Source organism: Sus scrofa, chromosome X, assembly GCF_054392235.1.
Source record: "Sus scrofa isolate SSC_HxYL_T2T_F1_AM1 chromosome X, Sscrofa_HxYL_maternal_Yorkshire_Landrace_v2.0, whole genome shotgun sequence".
NCBI classification, from domain to species: domain Eukaryota; kingdom Metazoa; phylum Chordata; class Mammalia; order Artiodactyla; family Suidae; genus Sus; species Sus scrofa.
Window position 1 is genome coordinate 94125034 of NC_139401.1, and position 22419 is coordinate 94147452.

At 45.8% G+C, this 22419-nt stretch overlaps 1 pseudogene across 1 annotated transcript; it reads left to right on the forward strand.

Annotated features, from left to right (window-relative positions):
- Window positions 1–1388: 1388 nt before the first annotated feature.
- On the forward strand, window positions 1389–20779 carry LOC110257687 (nuclear RNA export factor 3-like; annotated as a pseudogene). Its single transcript, XR_014834807.1, has 20 exons — window positions 1389–1536; window positions 3786–3942; window positions 4163–4316; window positions 4935–5018; window positions 5126–5230; window positions 5355–5435; window positions 5542–5611; window positions 5767–5855; window positions 5975–6082; window positions 6220–6329; window positions 7227–7263; window positions 7625–7693; window positions 7777–7832; window positions 7972–8079; window positions 8203–8261; window positions 8349–8464; window positions 8554–8596; window positions 9135–9207; window positions 9720–9904; window positions 20535–20779. The product of XR_014834807.1 is annotated as a nuclear RNA export factor 3-like (transcript).
- The last annotated feature ends 1640 nt before the right edge of the window (window positions 20780–22419 follow it).

Here is a 22419-nt window from a genome sequence, read left to right on the forward strand (position 1 = left end):
TATAGCTACTCAAACGCCGTAAGTTAGGTACTCACATTACCTAAGGAGAAACACATCTGGAAAATGTGCACCAATCCTTTTACATTGAATATCTTGGGTGTCTGTGTGTCATGGTGATGGGCTTGTACAGATGGAAGCTGCAGAAGAATGTTATTTTCTAAGTATATGTTGTTAATGTTTACTATTTTGTGATAAGGCTAATTTGTTGAGAGGAACATTTGAAAATACCTAATAAACAACTGACAAAAATTCATATAGATTTCTGCATTATAAAAATGTTCCCATGATGTTGTTGTATAAAGTCAAAAATTTCAACTTTTGACTTGATGGTGTTATCTGTGTATTTATGTTCATTTCTCCCTTACACTTGCCTTACCTCAGATGTTCACATACTCGCATGCAGATTTTTCTGTACCTCTCTCAGGCATTAGACTTCCTCTCTCAAGGTACAGAAATCTGGGAAAGGAAGTTGAGCAAGGAGTGGAAAATTCCAGAAGGTACTGGAAAGTTCCAGCAAGATTTGGCTCATGAATTGGAGCCCAGGCTTCGTCCTCTTTACCTCTTTGCAGATCACTCTGATCTGAGACTTTCAGAGCTACAGTTCTGGCTCTAACCATTAAGGGCATACCTGCTTCCATTGACTACACATTTTTTTTAAAGGGAAAGGCTAAGATTTGTTTCTTTCTGCTGTCATTACAGTGACCCACCAAAATCTGAGTGCTATTTCCTTTATATCTTCAAGGGGTTTTTGGTTGCTTGCTTTGTTTTGGTATTACCTCTCTGGAATGGGTTGGAGTTAATTCTAGCCTTTAACTATTTTCAGAACATTCAGCAAACCTAAGAAAATCCCCAATATTGCACCAAGAATTTAGTGAAGCGATGCATAGAGAGATCATCCCCATTCCATGAAGGACAATTCTAGTCTCTGTCTATCCAGCTAGCATCTGAATGACCCTAGACAGGCTTCAGCACCTCATTAAGCCCCAGCAAACTTGAAAGGTTAGTGATACTGTTATCAGACTCGCCTTATGAGGAATACATAAAAGAACAGACACAATGTAGCAATTACAGAGCCTGACCTATGGGCTGACACTCAGAATTCCCTGGGTTTGCAGAATGAAGGAACACAATGTAATGGAGCTGATGGAGAGTCTGGCATAAAGAGTTCCTGTGTCTGTAGCCACAGGCACCAAGGTCCTCTAAGTCACCTGACTCTAGTTGGCCTCCTCTGCAGGGATAGTTTAGTTGGGAAAAGAGTTTCCTGGGTGTTAGGCTGGTAGCAAACTCAGGGGGCAGTAATTACAGGAAGTTAAGTCTCCTCTGGCCCCCAGGGCTCTCCTCTCTATGCCCTTGGGGAGGGGACTTCCTGTTAGGACGCCATCTTGTTTGTGTGGTCCTGACAGAGTTGTTTGGGGCTAGCACTCTCCTTCCTCAGCAGCCCGCCTTGATATTTTTCAAACCTCCTGCTCCAGGCCCCAAGGATTCTCTTCAGGCACAGCCTGTGAAGACAGTGGGGACAGGTCACTGCCTTCATGGGTGAGTTGGTCAGTGTGAGAGTTTGTCCTCAGAGCCCCACAGGGCAGGAGGGGTCCTGGGCTCCCTCCCCCACCCCAACCCACAGGAAACCCACCCAGCCTAACCCTCCCCTTTAGAGAAGAGATGGAGAGGGCCCAGGCTGACTATTTTACACTCGCTTGAGGAAATAGGCCAAGTGGGCTCTGATTAACCCATCCTGATTCCACAAGTAAAACCTCCCCTCCTAAGGAAGTGGTCATGGCTGAGGTGAAATTTTTCCCTGCTTAAAGAAAAAGCTTGAGTCATATAATCTTCTTAGATGTAGGGTTAGGAGAGTGGGGAGGGTCACCTAGATGGGGGGGTAGGGTTCGTATAAAGTAATGTTCTTGGGATTTATACTAGAGGTGGGGGAGGGGCAGAAAACCCACCATTACCATTGAATCTTACATTAAGGACAAACTGCATTAGTCCATAGACGCTTCCTGAGGCTTGCTTTCTTCCCTAGCATATGATCTCTTCTGGAATGTTTGAAGAGTACTTGTCACGTGCATTGTTCTATGTCAATTGAGTAAATTTGTTAATTTATTTTAGTCACATTTTAAAATCCTCTCCCTCTAGCTGAGTTTTTGTCTGCCATTTTATGTGTCAACTAGTGAGCTGTGCTAAAATTTCACGCTGTGACTGTGGGTGTGTCTATTTTCTCTTCGTCTGTCAGCCTTTCCTTTGTATATTTTGGGCCTCTTTTAAACATGCATGCCTGAAATTTAGAATTGTGCACGACTATCGTCTATTGTATTGAACCTGCTATCATAAGGGAATCTCATTCTTTCTCTAGTAATGTTGTTTTTCTTGAAAGTGTACCTTTTGTTTTAGTAATATGGCTATACCAGCTTTCTGTAGGTTAATGTGGAAAAGGTATACATTTTGCAATTTGATTGTTTTCCAGTTTTCTAGATGATTAAATTCTGTATGCGGCTCTTTGAAGGAGCATTTGATGGGCAGTTTCTCATTCGGTCTGTTCCTATCTGTTTTTCTATTAGGAATATTTAGTCTGAAACTTTTAATGTAAAAACAGATAGAATTTCCTTTATAGGCACATTCATTTCTGCCTCTTGTTAGGTTCCCTTTCCTCTCCTTTCCTTTAAAATGATTCATATTGTGCAACTATTAAATTGTTACTTCATGCATCTCTCTACTTTAACATTCCTTTGCCATTCCTGTGGTGTTGACCATTCAGCTTACAATGTCCATTTTTGCTATTTGACGGTCTAATGTTAATTAGCCCTTTAAAACTCCTCAGACAATGGATGTATTTTGGAAGAGTTTGATTCCAAATACCCCCTCCAAATTTATTGTCATGCATTTTCATTCAATATCTATTTAAATCCCCAGAACAATTACAATCCTTGTGTTATACAGTCAATATTTATTTAAAATTGCCTACGTATTCACAAATGTCATTAGTATTTCTGCACTCGACCTGGAACAATACTTCTGCCCAAAGAAGAAACTGTCATATTTCTCTTAATTGGAGTCTTCTAGACACAAATTCTCCTAGTTTTTGCTAGATGATGATGAAATGAATGCCTTTTTTTTAGGTATGTCTTTCCTTAAAGCATAGTTTTTCTCCTATTAATGTTGTTATACTGACTTGATAGTTTGTCGCTTTTGGAAGCTTCTCAACCAAGATCTTTTCAAATAGCATTTCTTCACGCTTCCCTGTGCTTTCTTGGACTCACATTAACCACGTGCTGGTATGTTCATTGCACCTCCTTTAATTCTCTTCCCCTTGCTCTTGATATTCTCCATTATATGTCTCTCCAGGCACCATTCTGGACCTTTTAATCAGACTTATCTTTAATTTCTCTAGTACTTTCATCAGACAGAGAAAGCAACTTTGACTGTTGAACAATGAGAGTAGGGTAGATTTGAGGGTAGATTTTATTGTCTCCCTAGAGCAGAGCAGAGATGTGAGAGTTAGAGATGAAAAGCCATTTATCCCAGGTCACTTAGCCTGAACAGGGCAGAGCAGGGAATAAAACCCTAGATCCAAACCCATTCCTCTGTGCTTATTTCCCTCTTGGCTGTGATGCTCCACACCTCTCATCTCCCTTGAAGCGAAACCACAGTGAAGTCTCCCAGACTTTTAAGCAATGTGATAACATTTCTATTTAGGTTATAAAAATCAGTGATAGTTCCTCATTAACCACGATGTTTACCCAGGGCTTTCTCTGATACTGGGACCATTGATGTGTTATTCTCAATTTCAGAGCACACTGACCAAATGAACCCTATACAAAGAAGAGCAAGATGCTGGGGTATCTACCAAAGGAGATACAACTATTGGTCTGAACAGGTCACTTCTCAGGAGCAGAAAGATAGAAACTCAGTAGGAAGTGATGCTCACGTGGACACTCGAGTAAGATAGTAAGTGACCAGTCGGCATGGCAGACATGTAACAACCAGCGGAAAACAAAACTTTGTAGCTCATTACGTCTCATTCTTCTCTCCATTGTGGCAGAGTGAGGAATGATAGCATCAGCTTAGTGGTTGAGCACAACTTCATTGTAGATCTGGTATCACTGAGGAAAATGTGTAGACTTTCTGAGCATATATGGACTACTTTCTTCTCTCTACTTCCCCACAGCACTCCCTATGGCATTCCACCCTATCATCGGAGAGGCAATTTTCAGATGCAAGACCTAACCCATGTTAACATGGACACAGACAAAAAGCCTCCAGAGGGAAAAGTGGAGAGAATCAGGCAGGATGAGACTTTGGGGAGCTGGTTCAAGATCACAGTGAGTCTCTTGGCCTTAGGATCTTATTTGTAGAAGAAGATGACAGAGGGACCTCTGTTGGACTCATGTAGAGATGCTACAAAGTTTTCTGGGTAGAGGAGTTGTTGATCTGTCTTGTTATTCCTAGGAGGTAACACCATAGACCATGTAAGAGCAGGTTGAGAGAAGCAGTTTAAAGGGAACAGATAGACTGCGGGTCGCATGGGAGAGGTTGTCTGAAAGCAAAGGAGGGAACTCCTGCCAAGGAGAGGGAGCGGCTTCACACCAGAAGGCTCAGTTAGGCTCAAGCTGAGAGAGGGAGGAGGAGGATGAGTCAGGGGTCCTTGTCAGAGGGGCAGGCCAGGTCTGCCTCAGGTAAGATCTCGGAGACCTTTATAAAAGGAAGTACATGGTAAACATCTTAAGTTGTTTGTTTCGAGAAAAGTCTGTGAATGGAGAGAGAGGTGATTTAGGGAATCCATGCCTGGTACAAAAGTTAGCAATGACAGACAGTGTCCTGTATTAAACAATTATCTGAAGCCTGACAAAAGGTTGTAAAGGAGGATATGGCTGGGTCTTATCTGAACCTTGGATTTCATTATGTCAATTTTCTGTCCCATTTTTTCCTTTGGCTTCTAGATTCCATTTGGCATAAAGTATGAGGAGAAGTGGCTGCTGAGTTTGATTCAGAAGCACTGCGGTGTCCCATTCACCCCAGTCGAAGTAAGAGAGGACATTGAGGCAGATGAGAGGGAACGGGGTGGAGGGAATGCCCAGATGAGAAATGGCTCTCGTCTCATATTCTGTGTCTCTCGCCCCTCTCCCTCCAGTTTCACTATGAGAAAATGCAGGCCCAGTTCTTTGTGGAGAATGCCAACATTGCCTTCGCGCTGAGGAATGTCAGTGGCAAGATTTACAATGAGGCTAAGGAAAGGGTGTGTGTCAAGGGCATGGACAGGTCCAGCTGGGGGCAAGAGGGCAGGCCAGGGGCATGGTCTTGCTTGATCCCAAGGCTCAGATTTCCTGCTGCTCACCTGGCCCCTCTTGGGATCTGTCCAGATATCGGTCTTTGTGGACCCCTGTGATGCACCCCGCTCTGTGCAGAAGGAGCTGAGGTCAGCAAAGGTGGAGCAGATGAAGGTAAGGCAGAGCCAACACAAGCTGTGCACTCAGAGCCAGACCCATCTCTTGCCCCCCTTCACCACCTCAGCCTCAGAGACACTGAACTCCATCTCTAACTGTGCAGCTGACCTTGAACAGACAAAATGAGGGCTCCCAGCAATTTCTTCACATCCAGAGACTCCGTTTTGACCCTGGTATGGCTGCAGCAGTAATTCTAGGGCAGGGGAGGGCAGAAGGTTCTGCCTGGCAAGGACACTCAGGGATGGTAACTTGGGGAGGGGTTGGTGCTGGAGCTCTACTGGCCAGGACCTTCTCAGCCTTCTGTTTCCCTCCTCTCATCTTCCTGGAGGCTTGATGACCTCTGGCATGGGAACAGTACAGAATCCTGGAAATGCCATGACCACCTGTCTGCAGCTCTATGGAGAGAATGTGCCCAAGGTGAGGAGTTAGGCTCAGTGTGGGGACTGCGGTGAGGGTGGGGAAGATTAGGCAGAAGCGGCAGATGGATGTTGGATATCCCCTGTTGGGGTCCTCACTCAACTCTTTCTTCATCACAGCTTTTGTCCTTGGACCTGAGCAACAAGAAACCCTACCAGCTGGTTGGCCTGCCCAACACTATGGAGCATGCTTCCCACATCAAGAACTTGAACCTCCCCAACACTGAGGTGAGGGGTGGTACCCAGAGCCTTCTCTGAAGGGAAGGTGGAGGGCTCATGAGGTGGGGACAAAGAAGGTAAGTGCATTTGTTGAAGGAGGGATTGGGGGTACAAGGCCTTCCTTGTGGTCTTCCCTATAATTACAGGTGAAGTCTGCATGGGAGATGGACAAGGTCCAGTGGCTGGAACCAGATGAGATGTGTGCAGACAGAAACCCCGTGTGCAATACCTCCCCTGATGAGGCAACCAGCCTAAGGTCAGAGGTCCCCTCTGTTGGCCCCTGGGAGTCTGAGTTACTTGTGACAGTGGCTGTTCGCAAGAGGCACCTGACCTGGTTCTCTGGGAGGACCACAGGCCCCATGTGCTCCTCTGACAGAGGTGACAAAGGTTCAGTCAGATCCCAGTGAGGCCCCACGTCAGCATGTACATATTTTCCATTCCTACCTCAGGTGCCTGGGCCATTCCAGGGCAGGTGAAGGAGGGGGCTGCAGCAGGAGAGATTTCTTTCCTCTTTCTTCTGTCTTCTTCCCTCACCCACCCCCACCACCATGGGAGAGCTTCTTCCCCTTCTCTTTGCTTAGCTTTCTGTCCCAGGCTTGTCTCTATGCCCCTGCATCTCTCTCATCTCTTCCCCTCCCTTCCCTCCCTTTCTGTCTTCATCCCCTCCATTTCCCTCCCTGCCTCCTGAGCCCTGGCTCACTCAGCTCCCTGCCCAAGCATCCTGGGCCATCCCTGGGGGTGTCCTGGTCCTGGCGGAACCCTGGACCCCCAGTGAGGTGGCCGAGCCCCGGGCTCCCACCCCCTTCCCTCTTCGCTCCACAGCCTTCAGTGGGGACCTGGAGGGAGGAAGGGGGGAAGGAAGGCCTGGAGCATGGGATTGACATGCTGCTTCTCGTGGCCCTGGAGAAGGGAGTCAGGGCAGTCTCGGGGGGATCCCCCAGGAGGAAGGAGAAGGAGGATGGAGGAAGGGAGGAAGGCAGGGAACTCTCCCTCCGGAGAGTCCATGGGGAGAGGTGCCCAAGGCCCTGGAAGCTGGGACCCCGGAGTGTGGGTGGGGCACACTGGGCTGTGTCTAATGTCAGTGTCATGGTCACACCAGGAAGGTGACCTGTGCAGTTTCACAGGCTTTTCTATTTTGTCTTGATGTTGGCAGCTCCATCTTGGAATTGTTCCCCAAGTTGCTATGCTTGGTAATGTATTCCTTGACCACTGACTCCTCTGACTGACACTGGCAGTGCCCCCAAGCTGCTCTGACCCCCTTTAGGTCTTGCCCAAGTTACCTTTTTGGACCTGGCCCTTAATGGTCATGGTGGGAGGGGGATGGGACCATCTTGGAGGGAACCAGACTACAGTTCTGGATCGTCCTTGAGCACAGGCTCCACAGGCTTTGGGGGCCCACGGTGCTGATCCCAAGTGCAGTCCTGCCCATGGAATTTCCAGGGCCCTTTGGCGCCTGACCTCTGACGCCCTCCCTCTCCCGGGCCCACCTGTTCCCTGATCATCCAGCCCCACCTCCTGGTCTGCACTGCTGACTTCCTCTTCCCTCCCCAGGATGGCCAGGAGACACCCCCAGCAACTCACCGTGGTGCTGAAGCCCGCCAGTGCCTACCGACGTGCAAGGTGAGGGTGGAGGATCTCGCAGGGTTTTAGGCGGTGCATGAGGAGGGTGTTGGCCCTGGTCCTGAGGACTGTTCTCATCCCAGGGAAGCTTCTTTGGATCCAATGAGCTGAAGAGTCTAGTCCTGCAATTCCTGCAGCAGTGAGTTTCCGTGGGAATCTGAGGAAGGGGAGGGCCAGCACATGCGAGCTGCCCACGTGCAGGACTGCCCCCGGGAGGTTTCAGGTTTCCTCTGAGGTCCAGACCACACTGACACACCATTCTCTTTGCTCCTGCACAGGTATTACTTGATCCATGACTATGGAGACCGGCAGTACCTCCTGGGTGCTTATCACGACGAGGCCTGCTTCTCCCTGACCATTCCCTTTAACTCCCAGGACCCAGCGTCGTGAGTATCCCAGCTCACACCCTCTTCCCAGGCTGGTGGACTACATCACAGCAGATGTAGTTCTGCTCCTGCAAACCCCCATTCTGGCCACACCCCTACATCCTATTTTCCCTTTTCACCTAGAAGTAGCTTCTACCAGTACCTTGAGGAAAATAGGAACATGAAGAAGCTCAAGGACCCCTGTGAGTGGGTGATGGGAGGACTGGGCTGGAAACGGGATGGTGAAAGGTTCAGTCCTGGAACTCTGATTGTTGCCCCTCCCCCCACAGTCCTGCAGGTCAAGCTGCTGAAGCACACAAAATGTGACATTGTGGGGGCCCTCTGTGTATTGCCACAAACTCGGCATGACTTCAGCTCCTTCGTGGTGGACACATGGTTCCAGACGGTGAGCTCTTGCTTCCTCTCTCGGGCAGGACTGGGAAGCCACCGTGGGTGTTTAGGTGGTGACTGAGCACCTGGGCTCTTCCCTTTCAGGAAATGATGCTCTGCTTCTCCGTCAACGGGGTGTTCAAGGAAGGTGGGTGTGTGTAGTCCCCTCCCCAGAGGCCCCAGAGAGCCCTCCCCTGGTGGGGCTCCCTCTCAGAACTCCCTCAGCTCCCCGACCCTTGCCTCCCTTCCTGCCCCCTCTGGGTTCTCCAGCCCTCACTCTTCCCACAGACAACCCAGGTGTGACCTATGGTCATGCCCTCTGCTCCATATACCCTGGGTGTTGGGGACCCAGGTCATGGGGTTTGATGGCTCTCATCCCAGATCCTTACTCTGGGAACTTGGACCATTGCTTAAACCCCAGTTTCCTCCTCTGCAAAGTGGGGTGGTAAAGTCCGCCTCTTGGTCAGCTGTGGAACATGCATCCCGTGGACTTGTGGAGTGGTGGCCGTGGGGCCCTGTCACTGGAGCAGACTGCTCCTACAGTTGCCCTCCCCTTCCCAACACCCTGCCCGCTCATGAACAGGTGTCCCCTCGGCCTGCATGTCAAGTCAGACCCTGACTGGGAACCCCGTGGGTGCATGTAAAGCACGTGGGGCTCTAAGGGGTCCTGTTGTTGGTCGTTGCAGTGGGAGGCTGGTCTCAGGGCTGTGTTCGTGCCTTCACCCGAACCTTCATCACTATCCCTGCCACCTCTTCCAGGTGAGTGCTGTGTTGTGGCTGGGAACACCCATCCCAGCCTGGGCTCCGGGTAGGGCTGCGGAGTCACAGACCTTAGGTTTTCTCCATATTGTGGAAACCCCAGCCCGTAGCTCTGAGGAGCAGTCTAGCCTAGTGGTGAAGAAGAGCCTGGGCTCTGGAATCGGAACATGGGTTCTCTCCTTGACCCAACACTCACTTGCTGTGTGACCTTGGTCAAGTCACATGCCCTCTCTGTAGCTCAGTGACTTCCTCTGAAAATGGGGATCAGACTGTCCACTCCCTGGGCTATTGTAAAGGGTAAATGCAGAATCTACCATCTAGTGAAGCTGGTAGACAGTCTCCAAAGTGGGCTCTGTGGGAGGGGCAGAGGCAGCCATCAAGGAGCCTGGAGGACAGATGCAGGAGGGGTATGGATGAAATCTGGTTCCTGGCGGGCAGTGGGAGCAGGATCATTATTTCAGGTGCAGGCTGGTCCATCCTTCCACTCCCCTGAGGGCCCACTTTTCCTTCAGTCTTTGCATCGTGAACGACGAGCTATTTGTGAGGGAGGCCAGCCCCAGCGAACGTCAGAGTCTGCATTTTCCATCCCAGTGCCTCCTTCCTCTGCCAGCCTCATGCTCATCCTCTCCCCAGAGCAGCAGCGAATTGTGTGGGCTTTCTCCACCCAGTATGGGATGAACCTCCAGTGTTGTCAGAAGTGAGTGCTGGGTTTGGGTGGGGTTCGGAGCAAGCTGGGAGCAGAGGGAACTTGAAGGTCATTTGTTTTCATTATTTATTTCAGTCATTTTTACCCTGACCTTTTCATGCTCAGTACATATTAAGCTTCCTAGTTTTTAAAAACAGGCTAGTATTATTTTTTATGAATTTCATGGACTCTTCCCCTGTATTCACAGACAGCTGGGTTTTAGGAGTTTTTACCATGATACCCTGTGCCTGAAGTTCATTCCAGTGTACATGTCAAAGTATATATAGAGGGGAAAAAGTTCATTCCCCCAAAACACACCCCCCAAAGGCAACCCTCGAATATTGTCATCTTCATCGTATCTTTCCGGACGTGCGTTTATGCAGATGTTTACATATTTGTGCAGATATATTTATTTGTCTATTTACCTACAGAAAATGAGATCTCCTAATGACAGAGAGACAGAGAGAGAGAAACAAAGGGAAAGAGAGGCTTGAGGCTGAATGGGGAAGAGGGATCCAAGGAGGGTACATTTCATCTTCAACGCCTTGAAACTTGAGCAAGTTTAACCTCTAATGTGAAGGAGTCATCTTGTCATTTTTAACCCTTAAATTTGCCCATACATTTGTTTCGTTTCTTTTTTTTTTTTGTAATTATCCAAGATTTGCTTATTTATGTATTTGAAGTATAACTAACCGACAACACTAGGTTAGCCCTAGGTGCACAGCATAGCGAGTCAATATTTCTATACATTACAAAATGGTCACCATATACTAATTGTCCTCATACAGTTTTTGCGTTATTATTGACTATATTTCCCATGTTGTACGGGGCATGCCTATGATTCATTTATTCTATAACTTTGAAGTTTGTGCCTCTTATTTATTATTCCTCATCTATTTTATTCATAAGCCCATCTTCCCCTCCAAAACCACCTCTTTGTTTTCTGTATCTGTGAGTCTATTTCTGTTTTGTTATACTTGTCCTTGTTTTAAGATTCCATATATAAATGAAATTATACAGTATTTGTCTTCGTCTATCTAACTTATTTCACTTATCATAACACTCTCTAGGTCTATCCGTGTTATCAAAAATGGTAAGAGTTCATTCCTTGTTATGTATGAATGATATTCCAATGTATGTAAATACACACCATAATTTCTTCCAAGATCAGATGAGATCGGGCACATTCAGGATGGTATGCCTCATGCCATAATTTCTTTGCCCACTCATCTATCGATAGACCGTTTGTTTCCAAATCTTGGCTATTGTCAACAATGCTGCAGTGAACATAAGGGTGCATGCATCTTTTCAAATGAGTGCTTTTGTTTTCCTTGGAAAAAAACTCAAACGTGGAATTTCTAGATCCTGTGGTAGTTCTATTTTTAATTTTTTGAAGAACCTCCATACTGTTTTCCACAGTGGCTGCACCAATTTACATTCCCAACAGTGCACAAGGGTTCCCTTTTATCCAAATTCGTGCCAACACTTGTTATTTGTTGTCTTTTTGATGCTTGTCATTTTGACAGGCGTGAGGTGATAGCTCATTGTGATTTCGATTTGCATTTCTCTGATGATTAAAGACATGGAGCATCTTTGCATGTGTTGTTGGCCATCTGTATGTCTTCTTTGGAAAAATGTCTGTTTAGGTCCTCTTCCCATTTTTTAAATTGAGTTATTTTTTTTCAATGTTGAGTTGTACGAGTTCTTTGCATGTTTTGGGTTTTTTTTTCTTTTTTATCATATATATATATATATTTTCTACTGCACAGCATGATGACCCACTTACACATACATGTATACATTCTTTTTTCTCACATTAAGTGTTCCATCATACCTGACTAGACAGAGTTCCCAGTGCTACACAGCAGGATCCCATTGCTAATCCATCCCGACGTTGTTTCTACCACAGCCTTAATGAGACCCCTCCAATGGAAGAGTATAAATTCTAATATAGAGTATAAAATTCTATATTTTCGTGGATGAAAGGATGGACAATTGTATTTGCTTGAAATGGAAGTACCTTTTAGTTTTTGGTCCTATGGCGAGGCAGCAGATGGCTGAAGTCCTGGTGTGATGTGGTTGGATGATGCATGATCTGAGGACCCCTGCCCTGGTGGCTATGGGGCGGGTCCAGGATTCTCCTTTAAGCCATATGAACACACCGAGCAGTCCAGGAGCAGCAGTTAGGCAAACACGGCACCTTGCTGCCCTGGCGGCATCTCCCACTGAGCTCACCAGGTGAGTCAAAGGCAAGCCTGTCTTCCTAACATGGGGAACTGGATTAGGATCTGCTCAGAGGCACCATGTTGGGCCGCTCCGAGGAGCTCTGTATCAGCCCAGAAACTAGACATCCTTCTCTCTCTACAACTTTGAACTCAAGGCATATCAGAGAGATATTTACTTCCTTCATAATGCTCTCTGTCTTCTCTTTAGGAGCAACAATGAGAAAGAGCTTGACCCAGCGCCTGTCTTAGCTCTGAGGCTAAGTGGGCCTCAGTTGGCCCCTTCTGCTGAGTCCCAACATGGAAAGGGCCCTTGAAGTCCCACCACACAGCATACACTCTGGGAAGGTTTTCTCATTCCCCCCTCAGGACAGCTCTGTGTTGAAGATGAGCCCCACGTCACAGGTGACGAGGCTCCTCTTTATATAGCTTTCATCTCCTCTCCAGATAAGTGGGAGTTGGGGAATGAGGTTCCACCCCTTGTCTGCTCCTCAGGACGATGGAGCAGCCTCCCTTTTAGACAGTGGGCTTCCGGGACTGGAGGAATGGTCATGCTGCTCTCCCCTGCTATAAAAGCCCCAAGGGGTGCTCCCTCATCAGCCCCTCTTGATGAGGATCACGGTACCCATACATGTGCCTTTCTTACCTTGGAAAAGCATCCATTGTGTTCACTTTTGTTGGGAGATGAAGCAGAATCAAAATGGAATTGACAGCATATCTCTGTGTGTGTGTGTGTGTGTACAGGCTGTGTATCGTAAATGTACATAGTCATTATCTATGAAAGTACAATAAGTCATGTAAAAACATGGAGATGACACACCTCTGAGAGGCAACCTTTTCTTCTTTACCTCAGAGTCCCCCTTCCCCAGTGTGCAGGACAAACTTTTGAGGACCGGGGAATATAGAGTATCATGTATATGAGGAAAGCCCTTCAGGGGTCAGTTCTGGAAGTTTCCACGGGGGGAATCTTTTTGGATACAAGGAGCAGAAAGATGGGCCTTAATGGAAGGGCAGCTTTAGTGGCCTTCGGTGGGGGCGGGGGGGGGGCCTGACAAGGGCATAGGCCTTCAGCTGGGCACCTCCCTGGCAGACCCCAGGTTGCCCCTGTCTGCAGCAAAGAACCAGGAGTGCTCTTAGGTAAAAGAACATTCCCTGGGTCCTGAGAGGTAGGCACAGGGCCTGGCACCCAGAGAGAACCCAATGCTTGTCTGCTGACTTCACCTCCATTCTCCATTGTTACTTCCTTGTAGTCTCCACGCTCAGATGGGTTCATCTCTACCTCTGTGCTAATCACCACTCCTATCATTAACATTTGGGCTGGAGAGTAAGAATACTTATAAAACTGAAAAAAAAATACCACGGCCATAATAAAAGATACCAACAATTAGAATACCCATATTAGATAAATGACTTGTTCAAGATAAATCAACCAGCAACAAAGAGTGCCCAGGATCAAAGCCTGGTCTTCGGACCCAAGAGGCCCCACCCCAACCCCCGCTTCTGTGTTAGGACTGAGGCCAACAAGACTCAGCCCAGGTCCTGTGGTCCGATGATGGGTCTGGAACTCGTCTTTGATTCCTTCTGTCTAGCTGATCTGATGCTATTCTTTGCTCTTCTGCACTAATTCTTCTTCCTGGGACTCAATAAGAAATCACTTCTGGTCAAACGAAAAGGAAAATAAGGGGACAGGAAAGCACGATGGAAAAAGGAAATGATGAGAGAGCACCAAAGTTCACTTCTTGCTGCTACATTTCCACATGCTACTTAAGATATTCTATCTCATAGGCAAGGTGGGCCAGGAGTAATAGCTCTCCCTCCAAGTCCTACTGCATGCCAGACATTCTTTAAGATTTTCTCCTTTTCTTAACAAGTCTGGAAGTAGGCACCCTGAGTCCCATTTTCAGATGGCCAAACTCTGACTCACAGAATATGTAAATTTTCTGGGCTCAAATGTCTACCCCTTGCCCTCTGCACAGGCCAGCCAGCAGCAGCTCCCATGTAGATGATGGATGTCCAGGGCTTAAAGACTGAGGGTGGAGAACCTTCCCGATGTGGAATCTGGGCTGTGTCATGCTCCCCAGTGGATGTGATGATGAAGGTGGGGATGAAAACCTGCTCTGTGTCCCAAGAGGACTTGGTGTGGGGGCCCCAATGTCTACAGTGGACAGAAAGAAAAAAGCTAAAACAAAACAAATATATATTTATATAAAGGGAGTTCCCGTCGTGGCTCAGTGGAAACGAGTCCGACTGTTATCCATGAGGATGGGGGTTCGATCCCTGGCCTCGCTCAGTGGGTTAATGATCTGGCGTGGCTCTGAGTTGTCATGTAGATAGCTGATGTGGCTTAGATCCCTGCCTGGCTGTGGCTGTGGCGGAGACCAGCAGCTGTAGCTCCCACTTGACCCCTAGCCTGGGAACCTCCTTATGCCACAGGTGTGGCCCTAAAAAGCAACACACACACACACACACACACACACACACACACACACACACACACACATATATACACACATGTATATATCAAACTGATTACAAATATACTGTTCATATATTCATTGCTTTGGAAGCAGCTCAAAACAATTTATTTGACGGTTTCCTATGTGTGTATTTGTGTATGTTTCTTTGTCGCAAACATCTTCACACCCAATTATTCACATGCTGACTCATCCAGATTTCTACTCAGTTCACTTAGGGGTTGGATTTCAAGTCCCAGGGCTTGAAGACCCCAGGAAGGGCATCAGTACAGAAGGAGTGCTGCTAGTGTATGAAATCTAGAAATCTTGGCCTATAGGATGAAATGCACTCACCTCCCTCCCTCCCCACCACAGCCCTTTCCATTTCCCACCCTTTGCCAAGCTCCCAGTTCAGACTTTCACACCTGCAGTTCTGACTCTGGTCACCAGGGAGCATCGCTCCATTTCCTACAGGTTTTTTCTCACCTCCTCAAGGAAGAAAAAGACAATTTTTAAAGACAGAAGCAGAAAGTTTCCTCAAAGCCTATTAGAAAAGAAAAAAAAATAAGTGCAGCGACCTCAGCTTAACTCACATGCATCGAAAAGTCTAAAAGGGCATATTGTGGTTCCCATCCTGCTTCTCATTCATTTATTACTGTGTATTATGTGTGTACCATGAGTCAGAAGCTGTCAGTCCAGTTCCTTGCCTGCATCCCAACCTCCCTCTCTTCATCTCCAGCGCTGCATCATGGGAAATGCCCACAGGAAGCAAGATGGATGTTAGTGCCCACCCCGTGGGGTACGCCCTCAGGCTCCATTCTACCTGAGATTAGTCCAGGCTTGACCCTGAGTCCTGGAAACCAGCATCAAAGCAGGAAATGATGCAGCTGAGTGGGAGAGATTGTAGCTTGGGAAACTGTAGCACCTTCTAACTCACGCTTCCATCCTCTTAGGACTCATCCATAGACTGCTACCTTCTCTTGACAGGCTCTCACTCACAGACTGCAGGACTAGGTGAACAGTATTGCTTTCAGTCTTGCTTCTTCTCATGGGCTCCAGCTGGAGGTTTTACTTTCTCCTTAGGCCTTTGCTCTGTCAGAGTGGTACATTTCCGAATTGGTTTTGTATCTGCCTTATCCCTAGAAGGGTGGTTCTATCCATGTAGTCATCTGACAGGTCCATTTGAGGGGACGTGGAGTTTCTGCTTCATGAAGACTTCTGCCAGTTGGGGAGCCTGGATCCATATCCACAGGAGGCTGAAAAACATAGAGACTGAACTAACCAGACACACACAGGACCAAGACTCTGGTCCAAATCCCTCGTTCTCTTGACATAGTGAAATGGTTTCCACAGATTTCTCACATGCGGTCACCTCTTCTCTGCATTTCTCTGACACCTGACACTGTACTATGATGCCTTTCTCTCTCTCCTGTCCACACACATATGCCCACAGGAAATTCCTCTATAAGCTAGTAGTGGAGAAAATTTTTCTAAATACGGCTTCAAATCCAGAAGCAACAAGGGAAAACCATGATACACTTGATTTCATCAAGAACTGCATGGCAAAAAAAAAAAAAAAATCCCAGAAGCAAAGTAAAACTTAAAATTACACTTAAAATTACAAACTGGGGTAGTTCCCATCGTGGCTCAGCACTTAACCAACCCAACTAGTATCCATGAGGAGGCGGGTTCGATCCCTGGCTTCTCTCAGTGGATTAAGGATCTGCTGTTGCTGTGAGCTGCAGTGTAGGTGGCAGACGTGGCTCGGATCCCATGTTGCTGGGGCTGTGATATAGGCCAGTAGCTACAGCTCTGATTCAACCCCTAGCCTGGGAACTTCCATATGCTGCGGGTGTGGCCCTAAAAAGACAAAAATGACCAAAAAAAAAAAAAAGAAAGAAAGAAAGAAAGAAACCTAGATTTATTGGCACCATGCACTGAAAAATGCAAGAAACCACGAGCAACCCAAGAGCCACCAGCATCTCCAGTCCCTAGACCGAATTCTCTAAACACATTTCCCACTAAAAGGAACCAGTCTCCCTTGGAGAAATGGCTGATTCTAGGGCTGCATAGAGATTGTACCAGATGAGTCTGGACTGAACTCTCATACAAATAAGAACTCCAAAAAAGTTCCAGAGGCTGAGCGAAATGGGCTCCCACTGGCCAAAGATAGACCAACTTGAACATGAAAAACTAATGACTAATACTGCACTACGACACATCAAATACAGAAACATCTATGAGCTCATGATGACACTCTTAGGTAAAAGCCACCAGAACCAACTCACTGCTCACCTTTGAGAGTCCTAGGAAAACGACTCATTTTCGAAAGTGGAAATATTGCAAAAGAGTTGCATATTCACCTTGCCTTTCCTGTGTATATCAGACCTACACATAACCTTAGAGGTGATGAGAAGGTGCTTTTATAAAAGAATTTCAGCGAATGCATGCAGAAGACATCAAAGAATTAGTACATCTTACTTTTGCAAGCTTTAATGAAATTAGTTCTAGGCAATGATCATTAGAGGCTGCAAAAAAAAAAAAATGGTGTGGAAAGCACATGGGGAATTTATAATGGCTGCCTCATATTTCTGAGTTTGCCTTTCTTGTAAAATGGAAACAATGAAATCCATATTAAGCAATTCCGGAAAGGAGCAAAATACCTCAGGTCAATTCAGCCTATGATACCTACAGTACTAAATAGATACTAGTTATCTTCTTATTCCATACCTGATCTACCTTCAAGGAGAATTCCTTGATACAATCTAAATAGCGTGATAAGAAGACAATGGTGTGGAAATAGTAAATGGAAGGGAAATGTATAGATCTTCCTTATGTAATCACTTCCGTGTCATTTCTCTGCTGGAGTCATTTCTCAGATAATTTAGGAAAAAGGAAAATTGACTGGAGCATTTCCAGTGGAGGAAAACCAATGGTCCATTTTGCATTATTCATATGCGTTTCCCATCCCGCTTTTAATATTCTCCGTTCATTTCTTAAGAATAAGGCATAAGGTAACCCAACAAGAATAGGCTTTGCAGAAGAACACTCCCATAAATCACTGGGGCCAGGTCCATCCTAGGTTCATGGGTAAGTCATTTCCCCCATGCCGGCCATTTTTTGGCTGAAACCTCTCAGATGTAAAGGCTAATGAGATGCCCTCTGGGAAAGCACTTTTGAGACCTTCGATGGGATGGAGGGAGAAGTGATTTCTTTTTTCTTTTCTTTTCTTTTTTTTTTTTTTTTTTGTCTTTTTGCTATTTCTTTGGGCCGCTCCCGCGGCATATGGAGGTTCCCAGGCTAGGGGTCGAATCGGAGCTGTGTCCGCTGGCCTACGCCAGAGCCACAGCAACGCAGGATCCGAGCCGCGTCTGCAACCTACACCACAGCTCATGGCAACGCCGGATCCTTAACCCACTGAGCAAGAGCAGGGACCGAACCCGCAACCTCATGGTTCCTAGTCGGATTCGTTAACCACTGCGCCACGACGGGAACTCCTGATTTCTAAGTAGTTACTTTCCAATCTACACTTCAGGTATTATGATACTGTGTGTCGAATGAGTTCTATCGGCACAAGTCCTTGCATTGCTTTGCACTTGCACGGCCATTTGTGAGTGGTCTTAGGGTGGTTGGAGCTGAAAAGTTATATATCAGGGCAGGACCTCTGACCCAGAAAACCATAGGGACTTAACTTTAGCGAATGCGTGCATTTGTATATGTCATATTTTCCACAGCATGCCTGGGAGAGAATATATCTTTACACCATTTTGTAGCTGGAGAAACAAGAATGTGGAGAGGTTAAGCAACTTGACCGGGGGTCATCCTTTTCTTAAGTGGAAAAGCAGAAACCGACACCTGTACGTCCAAGTGCAGACTGTCTGATGCTCAGCTATTCAAGCAAGCGTTGCTTTCCTGCTGACCTGTGTCACTTCGGAAATCTATCTTCACCTCTGATGCAAGGTTGCTAGTCCTGCCTGTATTTCTGCGAGTCAGTGAGCACCACGGTACTTCAAGTACCTAGTCTGTAAGGACAAGGGAGTGTGTTTAGGTCATTAATTTTGAAAAGTGAATTCCCAGACAACATAAGGGATATGCATGCTCTGATTGAGGGAGAGGTGTTGTGCTAAGGATAAATAATTGCAAGAGCAGGCTCCAAATGCATGGAGATCAAAGGTGAGGGTTAGGGTTAGGATCCATTAATGCATATTGACAAATCAACCTGTCAAAAGATTGTACTAGTTGAACTCTCCACCAGTAGTATCAGGCCTTGTAGGATTCCCCATAGGCACAGCCACACCGGGAATGCTCAATAGTTTGTTGTTACACCTGAAAAATATGAATGTAGAAATTCCATTATTATTATCCTATTTAATTGGACAGTAAGGTTATTTAAAAACATGCCTAGGAGTTCCCGTCATGGTGCAGTGGAAAAGAATCCAACTAGGAACCATGAGGTTGTGGGTTCGATCCCTGGCCTCGCTCAGTAGGTTAAGGATCTGGCGTTGCCATGAGCTGTGGTGTAGTTTGAAGTTGTGGCTCGGATCTGGTGTCGCTGTGGCTGAGACAGAGGCCCGTGGCTACAGCTTCGATTAGACCCCTAGCCTGGGAACCTCCACATGCCAGAGGTGCGGCCCTGAAGACAAAATAAATAAATAAATAAATAAATACATATGCCTAGTATGCAAAATACTCTTCTAATCATCATTTTCATTAGTTATTAATGCAAAAAGGTCCAGTGACATATGCAACTTAACAGCAACAGCCTCCTCAGGTGGCAAGTTCTAGGGCCACTGCCTGTATGTAGGTTCCTGTGTGTGTGTGTGTGTGTGTGTGTGTGTGTGTGTGTGTGTGTGTGTGTGTGTGTGTTTTGTGGGGCGGTGGGGGACTCTGGAGGCTCCTAACGACAGTGTGTTTCCCTAAAAGAAGTTTGAGAATATCTCTCCCATAGATGTTGAGTTCAAGTTTAGAGAAGCTGGCTCTGCTAGTTCTTGAGTCTTTTGTAATGGCACAAGAGTTGGACCCCAACATGTTTCTGAGCAGGCAGTAGTCCCGTTCCCCCAGATGGAAAGGACGCCTGTCTGTGAACTCACCTGCTCAGGTCAGAGGCGGATCCCTCTGTTATGTAAGATGAAGTGGTCTGTCTAAATCTGCTTCTGAACACTGAAATAGGAGGCTCCCAGCTTGCAGCCATCGGTTGCAGAGGCCTAAGCAGCTGCATCTTCTCAGCCACCCACCACCATGGGTTCAGTCATCTGCATGAGAAGCTCTACACTGGGAGATAAAAATCCTTCAAATCCCAGCACATGGTTGACACATCTTGCAGCCCATCTTTTCGTACACCCTTACATTTAACAGGCATTAAAAAGAAACTAGCTCTAGGAGTTCCCATGGTGGCTCAGTGGCTTAAGAACCCGGCTAGTATCTGGGAGGATGTGGGTTTGATCCCTGGGCTCACTCAGTGGGTTAAGGAGCTGGTGTTGCTGTGAGCTGTGGTGTAGGTCTCAGACACGGCTCAGATCCCTCATTGCTGTGGCTGTGGCTGTGGCTGGCAGCTGCAGCTCCAACTTTACCCGTACCCCAGGAACTTCCATATGCAGCAGGTGTGGCCTTAAAAAAAAAAAAAAAAAAAAAAAAAAAAGATAGGGTAAGAAAAGAAAAGAAAAAAGAAAAACTCTCCCTGATCCTTTGGTTAAATTTTAGGCATCTCCAAAATGGAAACGAGGAAGTAAAGTGTGGGAAGGCTGGTGTGGTACATTCAGATGTTAGATCTAAGAAGAGATGGCCCCTTCCCATTAAGAGTTCGACCTGCTCAAGTCTCAAAAGGGTGGTTGTAAGGCATGGACCTCTGTCCAAATCTCTAGTTACTGATCTCTTTACATACATATTCTGCACCATGCAACCAAACAGGTACAATGAATTCTTTTTTTTTTTTAAGCTAAAGGATAATGTGTTTCTCTTTGAAAACAGAGCAATCTGAGAGCCTTCAAATGCACTATGATGGATATATGCTTGGCACTTAATGGAGACCCGAAGAGTATACTCAGTCACCCTGAACAACACAATCTGCTGCGTAGACTTAAACACTTACTCAGTTTTAAATTGTATTGTTTTTAGCAATGTTTTGGCTAATTGCATGTATGATGAAGTTTTTAGCAATGTTTTGGCTAATTACATGTATAACGATGTTGAAATAAAACTCCATGAAGACCAAATGAATAACTGCAAGTTTATCTTAAGACAATCTCCATCGGATTCTATAAATTTTGCATTCATCGGATAGAAAATTTTGTATAACACATTAAGACATCTCTAGAAACTCCAAAATCAATGTTAAAATTATACTAATGTGATACTCAGTTTTTGTTGGAAATAAGGACTCTTCACACTCACAATGTGTTTATTTTCAGAGAAAGGCTTGGAAATGAGACAAATATTTTTCTTTTCACTGAACTCTTGCACCATTTAGAAACAAAATATGAAAATTATAAACATAAGCTAACTGAGGTTTAAAGCGCAAAGGAGAATTACCAATATTGTTGTGAAAGATTTTTTTCATTTTTTAATGCCCGAACACACAATGAAATTTCCACCTACGCTTTAACATATGTGTATTTAACATATCATACATAATGTTGTAAACATAAAAGGAATATAAGGTTGTATCTAACTTTTTTAAAAGAAACAAAAAATTTGAAAACCTAACATGTAAATTAAATGTGCTTGCTTCCCCAAACCAGACTTAATATAGAATGTCACTTGAAAATTCACTTTTAGACAAATCATATATTTTCTTTCAAAACAGCATGATCACATAGAAAATGCCAAAAGTCAAACCCAGCTCACGTTTTCTGATTATTAAAATTATATTGATCATAAACATTAAAATACATTTTTTTGGTCTTTTTAGGGCCACACATGTGGCATATGGAGGTTCCCAGGCTAGGGGTGGAATCGGAGCAACAGCTGCCAGCCTATGCCACAGCCACAACAGCTCAGGATCCGAGCCACATCTTCGACCTACACCGCAGCTCACGGCAACGCCAGGTCTTTAACCCACTGAGCAAGGCCAGGGATCGAACCTGGGTCCTCATAGATGCTGGTCGGATTTGTTTGCTCTGAGCCACAATGAGAACTCCAAAATACACTATTTTGGTAACATTCTAAACTATTATTTTACCTCAACATGCTTCTTGATATCACATGAAAATGTGATAAAATAAAATGATTAAAATCACTAAGAGGGGATTTCCTTTGTGGGGCAGTGGCTAAGGGTCTGGTGTTGTCACTGCAGTGGCTCGGGTGGCTGCTGTGGCTCGGAGTCCATCACTGGCCCCCGGAACTTCCACATGCTGCAGTCTTGCCCCAAATGAATGAATGAATGAATAAAATTACTAAGGAGGTTTTCAAGGTTATATATGTTTTTTCTGGGAAACAATCACAAGACATAAAAGACTGGGGAGCTTTGATTGAGAGAACTGTTTGTTAATTACTATCTTTTTCCCAGTCTATAACAGCATTCTCTGCGGTCTGCAAAACTGCTTTTTTTTTTTTTTTTTTTTGGTGTACAATATAGATCCTTTTATTTTTCTTTGCTTGTAAATATTTTTTCTTGGATTATAAATGGAACTTACATCATTGTTTTTCCCCAGCACTGTGAGTCTTGATACTGAAAGCTTTTCCAGTGGCCTGGCTGCCTGCAGAGGTTCTTAGCCTTTTCGGGGAAAATTTTTCCCCTTGAGGCTGGCATATGGGTCCAAAAATCCTACTCTTAGTATGATAATCTCTTGGAAAATTGCTTTTGAAAAGTCTGAACAGGAGTTCCACTTAAGGACCCATCTGGCCCACAAGGACA